We start from the raw sequence: 18,480 nt of genomic DNA, 5'->3' as shown, positions 1-18,480 counted from the left end.
ACAACAATTTCTGCTGGGTCTATTCCTGCTAATTGACGAAGTCTCAATTTTCCTTTCAAAATTAAGTCAGAGATTTTTTTCACATAAGTTTTTAATTTTTTATTTGGTTTATTTGGTAAAAATATCCATTCCAATATAATATCTTCTCTCTGCATTAATACTCCTGTAGGAGAATGCCTAGAAGGTAAAATAACCAAAATGCAATCCAGCTTTGGATCAATACGATCCACATGTCCTTCATATACTTTTTTTTCTACCAAGGCCAATTCTTTCTCAGCTTCAGATGATAATTCTCTTGGACTATTTAAGTCCTTGTCACCTTCTAAGGTTTTGAATAAATTATTCAGTTCATCATTTTTACCCAAACAATAGTTCTTAGATGAGAAATGTCCCCAAATAATCTTTGGAAGTCATTAATAGTCTGTAGGCAATCTCTCCAAATTTGTACCTTTTGAGATCTAATTTTTTGTAGCTCTATGTTATATCCTAAATAATTAATAGAATCTCCTCTTTGTATCTTTTTCTGGAGCAATTTGTAATCCCCAGCAAGGCAATATTTTCTTTACTTCTTCAAACATTCTTTCTAAAGTATCTGCATTTGAGTCAGCTAGTAAAGTATCATCCATATAATGATAGATTACAGATTTAGGAAATTTTTTATGTATCACTTCCAAGGGCTGTTGTACAAAATATTGGCACAGGGTTGGACTATTCAACATTCCCCGTGGGAGGACTCTCCATTGAAATCTTCTAACCAGTTGAGAATTATTGTAAGTAGGCACCGTGAAAGAAATTCTTTCTCTGTCTTTTTCTTGTAAGGGTATTGAAAAGAAACAGTCTTTTAAATCAATAACTATAAGAGGCCATCATTTAGGTAACAGAGTAGGCAAAGGAATTCCAGATTGTAGACAGCCCATTGGCTGAATTACTTTGTTAATTGCTCTAAGGTCTGTTACCATTCTCCATTTACCAGATTTCTTTTTAATTACAAATACAGGAGAATTCCATGGGTTAGTAGATTCTTCAGTATGCTGAGCATTTAACTGTTCTTCTATCAGCTCTTCTAAAGCCTGGAGTTTCTCTGTTGTTAAAGGCCATTGATGAACCCATACAGGCTTGTCTGTTAACCATTTTAAAGGTAGAGCTATTGGTGTCTTTGGAAGATCATCAGTTTTTGTGCCCTGTTCTTGCATAATATGGATGGCTGGTGACCACTCATTAGAATAATACCTTCTAATATTTCTCTCAGAAACATGTTCTAGTTTATGATTTATTTCTGAGGTTGGAAGGATATTAATCTGAGTATTCCATTGTTGGAACAGGTCTTGACCCCACAGGTTCATATCTATGTTAGCCACATATGGTTTTAATCTGCCTCTCTGTCCTTCTGGGCCTATACATTCAAGCCATCTTGCACTCTGTTTCACTTGAGATAATGTTCCAGTTCCTAACAGTTTAACATTTACTTCCTGAAGAGACCAAGATGGATGCCAAAATTCTGGTGCAATTATGGTCACATCAGCACCTGTGTCTACTAGACCAGACAACAAAACACCATTTATTTTTCTTGTTAATTTCGGTCTTTGTCTATTTATAGAAGTTTGCCAAAAAATTTTCTTTATGGTTTCTCCTGAATTTTCTCTTCCCTCTGTCTCAGTTGTTCCATTACTCTGAGTAGCCTGGTTTATTCCAATAGGCATTTGGTTATTTAACCGCTCTGAGTAGGGGTCTCCTCTACAATTGCAGGAAAGGTCTGGACTGGATTCACTGTAGGGGCCTGCCTGAGGCCTCTCTGGGAGTTTCCTGAAGACTGAGGCAAAGTATTACCTTGTCTGTCCCTTGTTGATCTACATTCATTGGTCCAGTGTCTTCCCTTACCTGAATACATTCTACATACTTCAGAAGGAAGGAGCATTCTGTTGTCATTGTTCCTTAAAGAAACATTGTTTCTAGAAGTGCCCTGTTTACAGTCCCTTTTCAAATGTCCTTGTTTTCTTCATCCAAAACATCTGACATTCCTCAAAACTCTTGAAACTGCTTCTCCTACCCACATATTATCATGATCATGAGCCTCAACATTAACCGTGTCTCTTATCCAATCTTCCAGGGGTGCCGATCTTGCCTTTAATGGCCTGATTATTCTCTTGCATGCTGCATTTGCATTCTCAAAAGCCAAAGATTCAATTATTATCTGGCTAGCTTCTAAATTTGGGACCATTCTCTTTACTGCTGAAGTCAGTCTTTGTAAGAAATCTGTGAAAGATTCTTTTGGGCCCTGTATTACCTTTGTAAATGACTCAGTTTTCTTTCCTGATTCTTCATCTCTGTCCCATGCATTCAAGGCTGCCATTCGACATAGAATTAGAGTTTGGATATCATATAAACATTGTGTTTGTACTGCAGGATATTGGACTTCTCCAACAAGCTGATCCTAGAAGATTTGTATACCTCTATCCCTACATTGTTTTGCTGTTTTTAGCTTCCTGTTTGAACCACATTTGCCACTGGAGCTGCTGTCTGGGTTCCATAACTACCTGTGCCAGCTCCTGCCAGTCCTGTGGTATAATCCTATTATAAGTTGACGAGGAGTTTAACATTTGCTTTACATATGGAGAATGCATGCCATAAGATATTATTGCTTCCTTAAACCTTCGTAAGTCTAACATTTCAACTGGAGTCCAAATATTTTGTGTATTTACCTGACCAGGTTGCTGTTGTATGGTTACCGGATAAATTAAGGGTGATTGTGTGAAAACAGGCTTTCTTTTGGTAACCTTATAATCCAAACCTGAAACAACTTCACTGTTAATTTCTTCTGTCTGAATCTGAATTTCTCTGTAATTCATTTTAACAGGTTTAACAGGTTTTTCTGAAATTTTTATCCTGGCACTTAAATTGACCATCTTTTTGAATAGTAAAATAAGGATAAGAAGATTAATAATGTACATAATTCAATCAACATTAATCTTCTCATATAGTTGTTCCATTATCAGACTGCCTAAAATTTCAAACAAAGCCCAATTTTCTTCCAATGTACACATAAAAGCCATTTTTTTTTAATGTGGAAAAAAATCTCTTTTAAATAGTTTCCTTTAAAATATCTGATATAAATGACTTACCAATTCTGTGTAGAACAGTAGAAATCTGAGGGAATTTCAAAACAGCTACCTAGTGTCTGAGGTGGGAATCCAGAGAGAGAGAGAGAGAGAGAGAGAGAGAGAGAGAGAGCAAGAAAGCAAGAAAGCGTACCACATTCTGGCTAAAAGCTTGAATCCAACCGCTTCAATGTTCGCGTTTGAGCTGAGTCAAGCCTGGGCTCTGGCTTCCTTAAGCTCTGACTGACCACATGTGCTGGTGTTTCAGCCAAAAGCAGCCTATCTGCAGTTGTGTGTAGCTACTGCAATTAGCGGTAGCTCCCACAGGCCTGAGTTGTTCATAGCACCAGCTTTTTAAGCAAGTAACTCCAGCTCCGGTGGTAACTTCTTGTAGCTAAGGTAGGTTGGGCCTGAGTCCTAAACTGAGCTAGGCTGCGGGTTAGGCTGGGGCTAGGCCGGAGCTCTAGAGCTAGGGAGCCGGGCCCATCCATGTGGGAAGCGGGACCCACTGCAAAGGCAAGTGTTTTTTTAGTGAATTCTTGCTATGTTGGGCGCCAAATGTAGATGTACCCAGCTTGTTAACTAAGAAACACAGAACCAATTGCAGAGTTAAAAACCACAAGGTCAGAGCAAGAGCGGAAAATCTTACCCTTCACTGCTTCTGCTGTTCTTCCTCCCTGCAAGAGAGCTACCTCTGTGTGTCCTATCTTTTTTATAGATTTTCTGTTCTGTTTTCTCATTGGTTGTAAACCCAGCCACATGACCTCCTCGTCACTGCCTGTTTGTACAGACCTCCAGGTCTTCTATGGTTGGTATTGAGATTAAATGTGTGTGTCTGCCATGCTGGCTGTGTCCTTGAACACCCAGAGATCTACCTAGATCTGCCTCCCAAGTGCTGGGATTAAAGGCGTGCACCACTACCGCCCAGCTTCTGCTATGGCTTGCTCTGACCTCAAGTCAACTTTATTAGCATACAAATAAAATCACATTTCAATACAAATAAAATATCACTATAGAGTCCTGTGACTCCTCTGTTGCTGCATTTTATCCTGACATCTCTGCTTGACATTTAAGTCTCTCTGGAGCATCAGTTCTCATCTATGTGTCTGTTTGTTACTCCTGTATGCAGGGGACTCTAGTTCCACAAAGGTCTTTAGAGAGTGTGCTGCTCAATAGATAGGCAGAACCTAAATTTTCAGTAATTTTTCATTGTTCCAGCCTTCAGAATTTTTTTTACCTCAACTTAAAAATTTATTTTATATTTGATTAAAATGTGATTACATTATTTCCTTCCCTACCCCCTATTCCTGCTGTGCTACCTTTGACTACCTCCTTTCAAATCTACAGCCCTATTTTTCTTTAATTCATATATACATATACACATATATGAATAAATACATAAATATAACTTATTGAGTCCACTTAGTGTTGCCTGTATGTACATTTTTAGGATCTACTTGGTATTGGATAACATTTTAGGGGACTCATTCCCAAACTAATTCTCCCTCTCTCCATAGTCATTAATTGCCTGTAGCTTTTCATCTAGGTGGAGGGTCCAGTGAGATTTTTTTTCCAGCCTTGATGGTATATCAACTGGTGATTTGTTTAGTCTTCTTTTTCCTTTCAAACATTCAACTCTTGTCTGCTTTTATTACTGTTTCTAGACCCAAATGCATGCCCCTTTCTTGTGGAGAGGACATTACAAATCCCTTTTTGCCCCTCTCCCCTCGTGTCTCTTTCACTCCAAGGTCCCTGACACGTTAGCTCAGACTGCAGTAGGCTCCATGTCAGGAGAAAACATCTACATTCTAGCCTGTGTATCTACCATCCACAAGTGTGAGGCGAAGTGTGCTAGCTGAAGGGCAGTACACTAATAGTAAAAATGACTTGAATGAGTGAATCAGGGTATATTCCCAAAGGGAAATTGAAAACCAATTAGAAAGGCCATATTCCTCATCTATATATTCTTAGCCCACATATTAAGCTAGATTTAGGACAAATTCTAATAGAATTTGAAGTAGACATCTGTGTCTTACTAAAATCATTTTTAAATTATGTATTAGATCTCTCAGGACACATATATTCCTTTCTTTAAATGAAGTGCTTACTGCAAGTTCTCTGATCTATTCGCATTGTTATTGTTTTCCTGTCTCTTTGTCCTGGTGCTTATTATTATGCTGGATGCTGAGGCATACCATGAAATATCGAGTAAAAATTAATACACATGCTTAACTGGGAAATAAAAGCTGCTGTATGTTTGTGGGCACTGGACAGATCTCCCTTGTTCACACTCACCCTCTGATTCTTTCACTTTAATGCACTCTCTGTCGAATTGCTTGATCAACGACAGCGTGTCTCTTGATGAAAACAGACTGTTCCTCAAAGAGCAAATTAAGGACTTTCCGTTCTGAAGGTAAAACACTGTGAGTTCATCACGAAGTGCTGTAAAACAAATGTGTTGTGTGCCTGGCAACTCTGCCACACAATCAACAGGAAGCCTCCAATTCTGAGATGGGCAGCTCTGCAGAGTTTCATCAGGAACTTGCAAATGCAATCAAAATAAGCCAATAGAATCTAAGACTCCTTGTCATGACTCAGCCTGTTGGATTTATCTCCCCTTTAGCAAATCATTTATTTAGAATTAAATGAACGTGCTGTATTTTTAAAAACATGTGAAAGTGCATAGTGTGTGTCTGAGGGAAAAAGAGTGTTTTACTAAGAATCACCCCTCAAGTAGCAGCTTCATATAATGAAGAGAATGGAGGATTGGCCAACATTTTAATCCTTTCTGCTCTCTCCTTTCTACCCTTCTGTTCTCATTTCTACTTTCTGTTTTCAGTGTTTCTCTGGTTTGCCTGTTCTCCCTTCTTCAGACTTCAGGTCAGGTTTATTCACAGTGAATGAATGCTTCTAAAAAAATAAAGGCAAACAAATACTGATTTCTTGGTAAATAATTTTTAATCATTCACCAAACATAGAAAGATACACTTAGATGCTAACCACTTTTTGTGTGTACATGGTTTTCAGTCAACCAAGGTCCTACAATTTATATGACAGTTTCTCAAATGCAGCTCTGTCATTCTTACCAAAAATGCAAACAAAACTCCCTACCTCACATTGCTCACTAAATTCTATATATTAATGTAAGGAGTAAATAATATTTTAATTTAAATTTCTTATATGCATGGGTGTTTTGCCTGCATGATTGTCTGTGCAACTTGCATGCCTTAGTGCCTTCAGAAGTTAGAAGAAGGCATCAGAACTTTTCAGACTGGAATCACAGATGGTAGTCAGCTGCCATGTGGATACTGGGAATTAAACGTGCATCCTCTGGAAGAGCAACCAGCGCTCTTAACCACCAAACCACCTTTTCAGCCCATAAATACTTTAAAATTTAAAGAATGTGCCATGTCTGATTAGGAGGTGGAAATGTACATTAAACTCTTATCTTTATAAAGCATGAAACAGAAGATTTAACAAAGTATTTTATGATTTATTTATTTAACAATTTAGTTTTTCTGAATCCATGCTCATGCACTCATATTTTACACCTCAGTTTAGACCTTCATGCATCAAACTGTATGAACTTTTACACAGAGAAGTCTTCTTGCTTTATGATTTGTGTTGTATGCAAGAATCCATTCCATCGCTTGTGGTGTTTTAGAGTTGCTTGGATACAGTGTAATCCTTGGTCTCTGCTGAAAAAATAAATTCTATTTCTACTTTCACAAAAAGATTATAGTTAATGTGTATCTTTCCTGTGTTCCTCTGGGTATCACTTGGAGCCATGGGAAAACTTGCATCTACTAGAGACCCATATCAAAACTAGTCTGTTGGAATAAGGTAAACTTAGGCACTCACTAGGATTGTGTATTTTCTTATAATGCCTGTCATAATTTATATATTGAACCCTTAGTTGTTAATCTGAGAATATGACCTTATTTTTAAAAAGGTCTTTGAAGATATAATTAGATGAAATCTGAATAGTTTTGGGTCCTAATCCAATATGATGGTATTCTTGGACATAGAGACAGACACGCAACAGGCAAAGTCTAGTGCCATTTTATGCCACCTTTCCATAGCTGGGGAAGCACTAGAAGAAGAGAGGCAAGGAGCAGATCTTACTCAGGAACCCATAGCTCTATGTTCAACAGAGATGTCTGCATTAGGATTATAACATGATACATTTCTGTTTCAGCTACACTGTTTATGCTATTTTTCAGTTATCTTCAGGAAATAAAAATAATATTGCTACTTGGGTCATTTACTTTTTTTTAAATAAAAAAGCAATATATAGAGATTTTTAAGTAGAAAATGTAAATAGGAAAAGTCCATGATTTTATAGTCCCTTAAAAATAGCATTCAGAAACAGGTTTGGGATAAAGATTAGAACCTACTGACTTCAAACTGAACAAGAATAGCAACTCTGAACCCAAATTGTCTCTGCGAAATTTATGAATGTCACCAGAATTCCTGAGTGCTCCAATCCTGATTTCAGATGCTGAGGGCCTCTAAGGTAAGTCAAGTTTCAAACAGCCAGCTCACCAGTGCTTGTGCAGCCACAGAGCTTGAATGATTTTATTTGTCTTCAAGGATTGTGAGCACCTCATTCTAACAACATGCCTGGTCAGTTAAATAAATCAAGCTTTTGAAACAGTTGACAATACAAAAACAAGATGAAATTCTAAGTCTGAGGGTCTGAGAATACATCTTTCAGAATGAAGTACAACAAAAACCTAGGCCTCCAGCCTCCTTCACAGTCCAGAGCAAGAAAGCAAACAACTACAGAATCTTAAGAAAAGATGACAGAAAGAGAAACACAGCAAAACAGGAAAACGTGGAAACTTAATGAGCTGCATTAATAAATGTAGTTATGTGGGAAAATATGACATTTCTGGATTTTAACTTCAGTTTCAAATTTTCAAATTGAACTTGACTGAGTGTATACAAGAAAATGTAATCACAATGACTTGAATCTTACATGCATCTGTTGCTTTTCCAAGCATTTCATTTATCACTTAATGATTATATACACCTTTATCACTTGTCTCAAAATCAGAAGCTTTAAAAGAAATTGTATCAAAGAGAAAACAATTACCTTGATCAGAAGTGTGACAGTGTGACTCTAACATCAGTGAACTTAACTACAGCTACGTTAGCAGAATGGCTCAGCTAAGACTTGTAGACATTTTTCTCAACAGTCTTATTTAATAAGACACATAGAGCCAAACACAGAGATCATAGCCAAAGAGATCAGAGCAATAGGCACAACTAGCCTTAGCTTACCATTAGCAGTAGCATCCACAGAAGAAGCTTCTTCCTGTGTAACCTGTGTTTTTATTGCCTTCCTGTTCTGCCTTTTCATTGATTCTAAGCCCAGCCACATGACTTCCTCATCACTGCCTGTCTATACAGACCTCCAGGTCTCTATGGTTGGTTCTGGGATTAAAGGCTGGTGTCATCACGCTTGGCTGTATCCTTGACCACACAGAGACTCTATCTGCCAGGTGATCAGATTAAGGGTGTGGGCTACCACCATCTAACTTTTGTTTATGGCTGGCTATGACCTCTGATCTCCAGGCAACTTTATTTATTAACATACAAATAAAATATCACATTTCAGCATAAATAAAGTATCACCAGAAAGAGTTGTCCATTTTAGTGGGACAACAGCAAAAAAACAAAAACAAAAACAAAAAAAACAAAAAACCAAAAAACAAAAAACCAAAAAAACAAAAACAAAAACAAAAAAACCTGTGTAATGTCTGCAGTGGTTTATTGAGCTCATCAGCTATTCAGTATAATAGTGATGCACCAAGAATTTTCATTTTTCACCTAAAATCAACCACAGATCAAATATTGAATGTGTGTTTGACACAGATTGAAGTATGACTTTCTCATCATTGTTATCCATTACTATTTCAGAAATTGGAATGTTCTCTAATTCATAGGTGATAATAGCTAATGAGACTGCTTTCAGAATCTCCTGTAAAGTTATTGCCACAGGCCAAAGCTTTAGCATACCTCTCTACTTGGAAAGGGAAGAGGAAGGTAGGAAGTGAAAGAATGAGAAAGAGAGAGGGAGGGAAGGAGAAAATGAAATGAGGTCTCAGATTAGGTTATATAAACCATTACACACACACACACACACACACACACACACACACACACAATGAAGCTTCATTTTTTGTTGCCAAAAATTACTCATTTTTACTGAGGGAAGCTCTGCCAATTTGGACACCTGTCGTGGTTTTGCTGTGGTTGGTATTATTAGACAAGGATGCTATAAACAAACTGTTTCAACAATGCTTGTAGCAAACAACTTTTGCTAGCATTCTTTGTCCTAAGGAACTGTATATAGCCTTACTCTTCCTTATTTGAAGAGGTGGAGAATATTTTTACTTAATACAAGTGAGAAGTTGATGTCAGTACTTTGAATTAAAAAATAGTATTCTATTAACATGTTCGCCAAAATCATATACTTATGAAAGCATGTATGAAAGTAAAATATGGAGGATGGCTGCCAGGTAGAGTTAAAGGTTTTCCTTAAAACAGTTACTCATGGGTCACCTTGAAGATATTTGCATAGTACAAGCATGATTAATGATAGTGCATTTTAGTTATTTACTTCTTTCAAAAATCATAACCAATACTGTATTTGAAGTCTATGTATTTTTGCTTTTACTGCCTGAACAGGAAAGAAACTGCTACCCACTGAATGGGAAGACACTGCTAACCTATCTTCCTATGTCAATCTCAGGACCTGGTAATCTGACCCAAACACCCAAGAAAGGGTGTGGAGGATTTTTCTATTGGAACCCAATTCTTCCAAAGAATCAGCTGTCTAGAATGAAATTTCCCAGTTAGATCCCATACAAAGAAACCCACACAGCGGCATGCGATGTTTAGGAAGACAGGACGTCACCTGCTCTCTAGAGGCTCAAGAGTACAAATGAACCAATGATCTGATATTTGAAAGAAACCTTAACCCCAAAAGACTAAGATCAAATAAACAACCTGACCATATATAAAAATAATTTCTAAGAAATACAGTTTGAAATAATAGATCATATTAAAGCATTAAAATGTGGTTAATATGCTCAGAGATGCGAGGTGCTGTATTACTGAAATAGCACAGAATATGATTTTAAAGGGTACAAGCAAAGCAAGTGTGCACTTGGAATTTAAAGAATACATATGGAGCAATAACAGAAAAAATAGAACAAATGGAAAATAAGTTAGTGATAGTCAGAAGCTCCCATCTTTAGAATAAAAGGCAAAGAACTGGAATAAGAGAAAATATAGGACAACTGTACTAACAATTCTAAAGTAAGTACTACATGATCTAAATTCATTGCTAATGATCAGGTGATAGAGCTAGAGGTTTAGAATGCAGATTGAACACTATGCCAATCAACCCTATAACATTATAACAAAATGTCTAGCATAAAGATGTTACTGGTGGACTGCCAAGATGGCTCTGCAGTTAAAAGCACTGACTGCTCTTCCAGGTGATCTAGGTTCAATTCCCAACACCCACATGGAGGCTCATAATCACCTGTAATTCCAGTTCCAGGGGATACAACAGCCTCTTCTGGTGAGCACTAGGTATGTGTGTAGTGCACATATATAAAAGCAAGCAAAACACACATAAACTAAACTAAACTAAATTAAAATGTAAAATAAGTTCAAGGAAGGACTTATGGGTTCATAGGGCTGTCTGTGATAATATGGTTCCATTGTTTCTTGCTTGTGAGTGAGGCAGAATGTGATGGCAGAAAGGGAATGGTGAAAGGAAGTTGCCTACCTTTTGATGCCCAGGGAGGGGGGTGCTAAGAGGAAAGCAGCTTATGTGCTTGCCTCTGGGGACCAACTTATTGCAAAAATGCCCTCTAATTATTAATTCATCAATGATTGGAGTTGGTGCTCTCAAATATAAATCACCACTCAACAGCTCCCCTCTCCCCCACCAGCTAGGGAATAGACCTTTAATTCACAAGCTTTTGGGACCTTTTGTTCCCAATGAAGAGCAAATAGTTAGGTGGTGGAAATAGTACAGGGCCTGCCAAGATGTGAGTCTTCGAGGAAAGACAGATCATGTTGGTCTTTAGTGGAGATACCATGAGTGAAGCTTGATTAATTTCTTCTGTTAGGATTACATAGCTGTTACTGATTTCTGGTTTTATCTCCTAAACAGTTTAATCATTCCTCCAAGCAAACTTATGAGTAGACTCTGCTCTAGAAGTTCTGTTAAATGTTTCCAGTTAGAGGAGAGACACAATTTTCTTCTACTATATCTCTTTAACTTCATGTATTTGTAGATCTCTTCCTTGAAGAGATTTGATTTTTTCTTTCTTGAATTACACAAACTTTTTTGGAATATAGTTTTATTTTCTAAATTTTTATTTATTCTTTGGCAAGCTCATAAATAAATATAACGCATTTTTATTATAGCCATCAACCTCTCCCTCTTCAACACTTCCCAGACCTACACCACAATTTTAAGAGAGGATTTTTAAAATTTTATTTTGTGAGTATGAGTGTTTTTTCTACATATGTGTACATGTCCCATACACGTGCCTTGTACATGCAAAGACTAGAAGAGGGTGACAGATCCCTTGGAACTGGAGTTACAGAAGGTTGTGAGATCTTGACATAGGTGCTAGGAGCTAAACCCAGGTCCTCTGTCCCATAATATGGCTTTTAACAGCCATCAATCAACAGGTTTCAGCTAACTAGTTGCCTTTAGGTATATTTTATTGCGTTATTACAAAAAAGGCACAGAGCTTCCATAAGCAAACTGCCTATGAATGTCTAGTTTTCATTCCATTCCATTGAATAATGGAAATTTTTGATATAAGGAAAAACAAATGGTTCCTCTGGAGTTTCTATAACATGAATATGTGAGATAAATTGGTTAAGATGTTTAATCTAAATTGTCAATATGATTGGATTGTGGAGTATGTAAAAGATTATTAAGATATAATTTTGGGTTTGTATGTGAAACTATTCTCAAGGATGGTTAAAAAAATGGTAGAAGATTGGCCCTTAATGTGTCTTGGGCCCCAGATGTAATAAAAGGGGGAAAAGAAGGAAGCCAGATCATAGGATCCCCTTTCTGCTTCCTGGGATCATGGTGTGAGCTGTTTCTCTGTTCCACTGTACCATCCACTCACCAGGGGACTGGACCCTCTTAAACTAAGACACAAAGTAAATTCATTCATCCTTACATTGTTTGTGTAGAGTGTTGGACACAGAGATCTGAGACAAGAACAACAGGTGGATTAACAGGACAAAGGACACAGAATTTACTAACTTGCACAAATTAGAGAGTCATACACAAAGTATAGGAATCAAAGTTTGGCCATATAGTTAAAACTTAACTATCCTCTACAAAGGGAAAGGGAATCAAAATATAGGCATTTTAAATTGCCATCATTAGTTATTTTTATGGCTAATGAATGGGCCCAAAGAACAGGTAATATACCAGGACAAAGTTCTTCATGGTTCTTTACATGATTTCAAATTTCAGTCTTCCTCCCAACAGTATGAATTTAACCTTGTAGTGTAAATGGGATTTCAGTAAACAGACTGAAGGCAACTGTGTTCCTTTATGGAGAGTAGTAAATGATAGGTAAAGATAAGTTGAGATAGCTTTCCCCAGCACTTCAGAGGAAGGACAGATAGATCTTGAATCTGAGACCAATTCTAAGGCCTCTCAACAGTCATGTCACCAGTCTCTGAGCACACAGTTTCTTGACCCAAACAGGAAACACTGGGCTGCCTTTTGCACTGAACAATTACTTACAATTGAGTCTGATATCCTTTCTCCAGAGGATGTCTCTTCCAGACCCACTGGAAGAATGCTTTACTTATTGGTGCTACCTCTATTTTTTTCTGAGGACATTTGAATCTCTGCATTTTGAGCTAAATGGACAGAATAGCTTACCTTCAGTTTCTTTCACCTGATATATGGGTATATTCTGTTGCTTCTCCAGCCCTGGACTAAGACAGAATGCAAACTTTAATTGTTTGGAGTAGCAGACTATTTTACTAAGCAGAAAAATATCTTGGAAAAACCACCTCCTGTACATAAAGGCACCAGACAAGTCTGCATCTAGTTTACTACTCACTGATATCACCTAGCTCACTTTAAGCAGTAGCAGAAGAGTAATAGCCTCCATTTCTCTCTTTGTCTGTCTGATGAGAGTGACTTATACATGATGACCCACAGCTGTATTTGCAGGTATGGACATTTCTATTTATATAGGTCTTTTGAGACCATGCAACTTCTACTTCTTGGGACAAATGATATTTCAGCAAAGATCAAGGAGAAGAGGACATAATCTTGTAGTCAAGGTATTATAGATGATTTTGTAGGCAGAAATGTCTTACAACTGACAAGGCTCACTTGGAAAATTTGCATTTTGCTTCTTGAGATTTCTAATGCTGTTAATGGAGCTTCCCAAGCCCCGTACTTTCCACCTGAACTTTCAGGAATGTCATCTTACAAGTATTGATGTGCCTGTACAGCAAGTATTGCCTAGAATATCTTTGTTAGGATGAGAGAGATCTTGAAAATTCAAACCAAGATTACTTTGGCAACATGATTCTCTGTCTACTGTGAGTTTCAAACCAATTAGGAATCATGTATAACAGAAACATATTTTAAATGTTTCGTGGATTATACTATAGTAAAAACATGTATTCTTAATCTGAAGTTCAAATTTTGCTGATGGCCTCTGTTTTTTGGGGCAGTCCTAAACTGCTGTGCCTCGGATATGAAATGCATTCAGATGCTAGGTTGTTAAGAATTTGATTTCCAGCCACTGGAACTATTGATAAGTGACTGAATCATAAAAAATTCTTAACCATAAACAATTAATCAAAATGTGTTCCTGGATAAACTGGCCTTAGGAAGAGGGTCCTGGTGGGAGGAAGTGAATCACTGTGATGATGGACATAATCCTGGATCACTTGCTTTTTCTGTCTTTGTTTCCTGCATGCCATAATGTAAACATACTTCTCAGCCACACAATCCTACTGCCATGACATTCTGCTTCACCACAGCCCATGATTCCATGGTTATGGAACTATCCAAAGATGGACTGAAGCCTTTGCATCCATGAGCCAAAATATAACTGTACTTAAGTTGTTTTCTCAGGCATTCTTTTTTTTTTTTTTTTTTTTAAATCTGTGAAACGTAACTGATATATAAATGAAACCTGCTTTGGCATATCTAAGGCCAAAGATGACTTATCTGTTCTTAGTTCACACTCCTGGGATTAATCAGCCAAACAAGAAGAAAGGTTAGATTTATTCTGGAATGTAGGTTTGGAAATTCCATGCAGTGTCTGATTGGCTCACTGCTTTGGGGCCTGGGGTGAGGAAACACATCATAACTAGAGCACATGGAGGAAGAATGTCTGTACTCAGTGCAAACAGGAAGCAATGTCCCAAATGATAAAACATCTTGAAGGTCCAACAACTCTCAAAGAGCTCCATTAGTAGCCCAAGATCTCAAAACTAGCCCTTTAAGGTGAAATGTGTTCAAGCCAGAACAGCCATGTGTTGGCTTAGTCGTTTAGTTACTAAGAATCCCAAATATAGTGAATAAAAATTTTTAGACTCCCTCTATTACAAAGAAGCCACCTCTTCAGACCTCCCTGGATAGTGGTATTTAACTCAGCTTCATAAAAACCTTCAATTTATTCACTTGTGGAGGAACACTCTCAGATCTCTTCCTATGCATGGAAAAAAACATTCACAGAGCACGTATAATCTTACAGAAATATTGAATCTAGAAACTGTCTTGTCAACAATGGAGCATTGTTGCTAAAGTAAAGGTATAGAACACAGAAACATGGAAGGAAACCATTTCAGTTTTTACTGAAACATTGAGTTTTTTCCCTTTTCCTTTTGCTCATGTTGCTGGTAAATCAGAGTCCCAGCCACAATGCATTAAGTGATGGCTTAATCAGAGGTTAGAGATGGTCTGAAGCTTGCTTCAGCGAGTGAGAAACTGGCACTAAAGGCATTTAAGCATCTTCTAGCCATTTCACATGGTTGATTGTAATGATTGTTGATTGTAATGATTTTGAGCCATTCCATATTATGTGAAATGTCAAAATCAGTATTGTCCAAGAATCGACACATTTGAGAGAGAGCGTATGTAGGACGTGGGGCTGGAAAAGAAACCACTAGTTGTGGATAGTAGCTAATCCAAGAGCTGCATTTTTGCTTTGTTAGATTGAAGTGGCTCTTTATCACTGCCAACCACTCCCCACTGCTCTTGTCTGTCCCCCTTCTTTCCCACATCATCACTTCATATTGATTATTCTGACTGCAGGGTTCTATTTGTGAAGTGCTTTGTCATTTGTACTAGTAGAAAGGTCACTATTCACAGCACTTCCAAAGTAGAACATCCCTTTATTGGCATTATGCAAATTGCTTTTCACCCATGTTCTACAAGACAGAGGCTGTCAAAACACTTGGCCAGTAGCCATGGTAAAACCAAATCTCCACTGTCTTCTTACTTGTCTATGTCTGAGACAAAGTCTGTTGAAACACACTGACTTTGGAAGGTACAATATTGTTATTGTTCTTGTCTTACCATTTTATCCTTTTCATTTGTTTATTCTGGTGTCTTCTCTCTCATTTCATCAAAGGACAGTTATAATACAGTGCCTTGATTTTGTAACAGAATAAGTTCTTATCAACTCATTTCCCCAGTGCTGATGCTAAACTGACTGCTCCCACCCCAGAATAGTTTTTAAAGTCACTGTGTTTTACCAGTTTTGCTTGGACTAAAGTGTGGTTCTGTGGGTTTCTTTGAATTCATATGCCAGTGGACTGGATGTTCCCATATCAATTAATAATCAAGAGATGACATAGGGACTTGTATATAGACAATCTGATGAGGCCATTTTTTTTTTCAATTGAGGGTCTTTCTTCCCAGATGACCCTACCCATTTTCAAGTTGATATAAAAACTATCTAACAAACAGGTAGCTGTATGAAGCTAGAAATAATCATTTCATGTGAGCTAGGCCAGGCTTGGAAAGGCAAATGCTGAATGTTCTCTCTCATATGAGGATGCTAGCTTTGAGTATACATTTGTGTTTGAATTGGAATGCTTATAGAAGTCATAACACTAGTAGGAGGCCACCAGGAGGTGAATTAAAGGGAAGGAAAAGAGAATGCAGTTGGTCTGGAGGATGAAATGGGTGTAACAAAACAGAAATGACTAACTGATGTGGAACAATGGGGGACAGGGAAGAGGAAAGAATATGGGGAGTGATAACTAACACTAAAGACGTTTGAAAATGCTACATGGAAATGTTCTATTGTGGGGGTTTCATAAATATATAAAAAGATACATCTATCTATATATAATAAATTTAATGAGGGTTACCTATAACATTTTGGCAATGCCATAGAAAACAATATGGACTATCAAATAAAAGCTTAGTGTCAGTAATGAGTTACTTGTTTTGAGCTTTTAGTTTGTAAGTTCTTATTGACTTCTATCTCATTTTAAACATTACAGTCTATTGGTTACCTTGAAGTAATTGAAGCTAAGCCTTCATAGCAGAAAATACTACACATTTGAAGCATAGACACTGAGAAATCAAGTTGGTACTGAGCTGGAAACTTCATCTCTACTTGCTGGTTTTTATAATGCTGCAAGGTTCTGTGTATGCTATTGGGGGATAAGAGTAACCAGCAGTCTCATCCATCTGTGAACCCTGTAAGCTATAATAATGATTGACACCTGACAGTAGAGACCTACTGGTGCACCATTTAGGAGGTTATGCTCATTAAGCTTTTATGAAAATTACTCTCACACACACTAAAGTAACCTTAGAAGTAAAGAGGAGGGGTCTCAATTTAAGAATAAAATCTACCAGATGGGCTTTTGGCATGACTGTGGGGAATCTTCTTGCTTAATGATTGATGTTGGTAGGCCCATATCACACCAAATGCTCTAGAAAAGGTAGTCCTGGGTTGTATAAGAAAGCTGTCTAAGTAAGCAATGGAGGGTCAAAAAATATAGCATTCTGCCATGTCCTCTGCTTGAGTTCTTACCTTAAGTTCTTGTCCTAACTTCCTTCAATGATGGACTGTGATAAGTAAATGTAATAGAAATAAACATTTATTTTATTTTTATTTTATAGAAATAAAGTTGCTTTTAATTGTGGTGTTTTATCACAGCAATAGAAATCTTAACTGAGACAGTCATTGTATTTATTAAAGCAATAAAAGAAAACTAGAGCAAGTAACCAACTACTTTCTGATTGGATTAAAAGCCCATCCATAAAACAGACCTTATATCTAGTACCATTAACTGGGTAAAAACAAAACAAAACAAAACAAAATGTGGCTGGCTAGGTCAAAGGCCCTAAAGGAGAATTTAATACTAGCATGCTGCTACATGTACAAAATATTAAACTACCTCCTAAATTTTTATCTTTATCCCTGCACATTAGTATGTCTTTCTATGTTGATCAAAGAAGCTTTTTTTTTTTTTTTTGTAATAGACTGTGATTAATACAGAGATCCACAACTGGTTAACATGCAGAGATTAAGACCTGTGGAATTCTCAGTTCTAAATTGGACATCTGTATCATACCCCTTGCCACCAACGCACAGGGATTATTATGGAAAAGGAGTGGGAACATCAAAGCAATCAGGGTTCATTGCTCTCTGCAGTGAAACAGTTGATGAACATCAAAGGCAGTGTTGTCAGGCACATGAGCTCACAGTGACTGTGACTGTATGCATAATTCCTGTCCATGATCAGGACAATGAAAACTCCATCGTGGGTAAGAGTGCCTTGTGAAGTCCCACTCCTAGCTGAGGAATACTAGGCAGCTGCTGCTCGAGAAAGGACAGTCATTTTTTTTTGCAGGGATGCAACCCCTAAAGAGTAACCATGCTCCAGCCTAAAACCCTCTCCCCATGTACACACACGTAGCACTTAGTGGGTTTCAAAGAAAAAGCTCATGAAGCTGAAAAGGAGAAGTAAGTTAGATAGAGGAGGAATTGGCAGGGAGCAATTCAATACAGCTTTGATCAAAACACATGTATGCATGCATGAAATTGTCAAACAGTTAATCAAATGAGACATAGAACAAAGTGTAAAACATATGCATAGTCTATTACAAAGTGAGTGGGACTCTCACAAGGGGAAAGTAGCCAATGGCCAAAGAGGCCATTGTGTCCCTTTTCATTTTAGACAGTTGTACAATTTCTAAAATTTCTGGGGTAGGTAGCTTTCCAGATGGATGTTTTCTTATCCAGGATATTGACAATTCCACTCACATTTACTCTTATAAGATGTGATGATGACATGTAAACTCTCCGGTTAGATAGTGACTTTACTG

Source organism: Onychomys torridus, chromosome 1 (assembly GCF_903995425.1).
Source record: "Onychomys torridus chromosome 1, mOncTor1.1, whole genome shotgun sequence".
In the NCBI taxonomy this organism is placed as follows: Eukaryota; Metazoa; Chordata; class Mammalia; order Rodentia; family Cricetidae; genus Onychomys; species Onychomys torridus.
Note: the sequence above shows the minus strand (reverse complement) of the source record.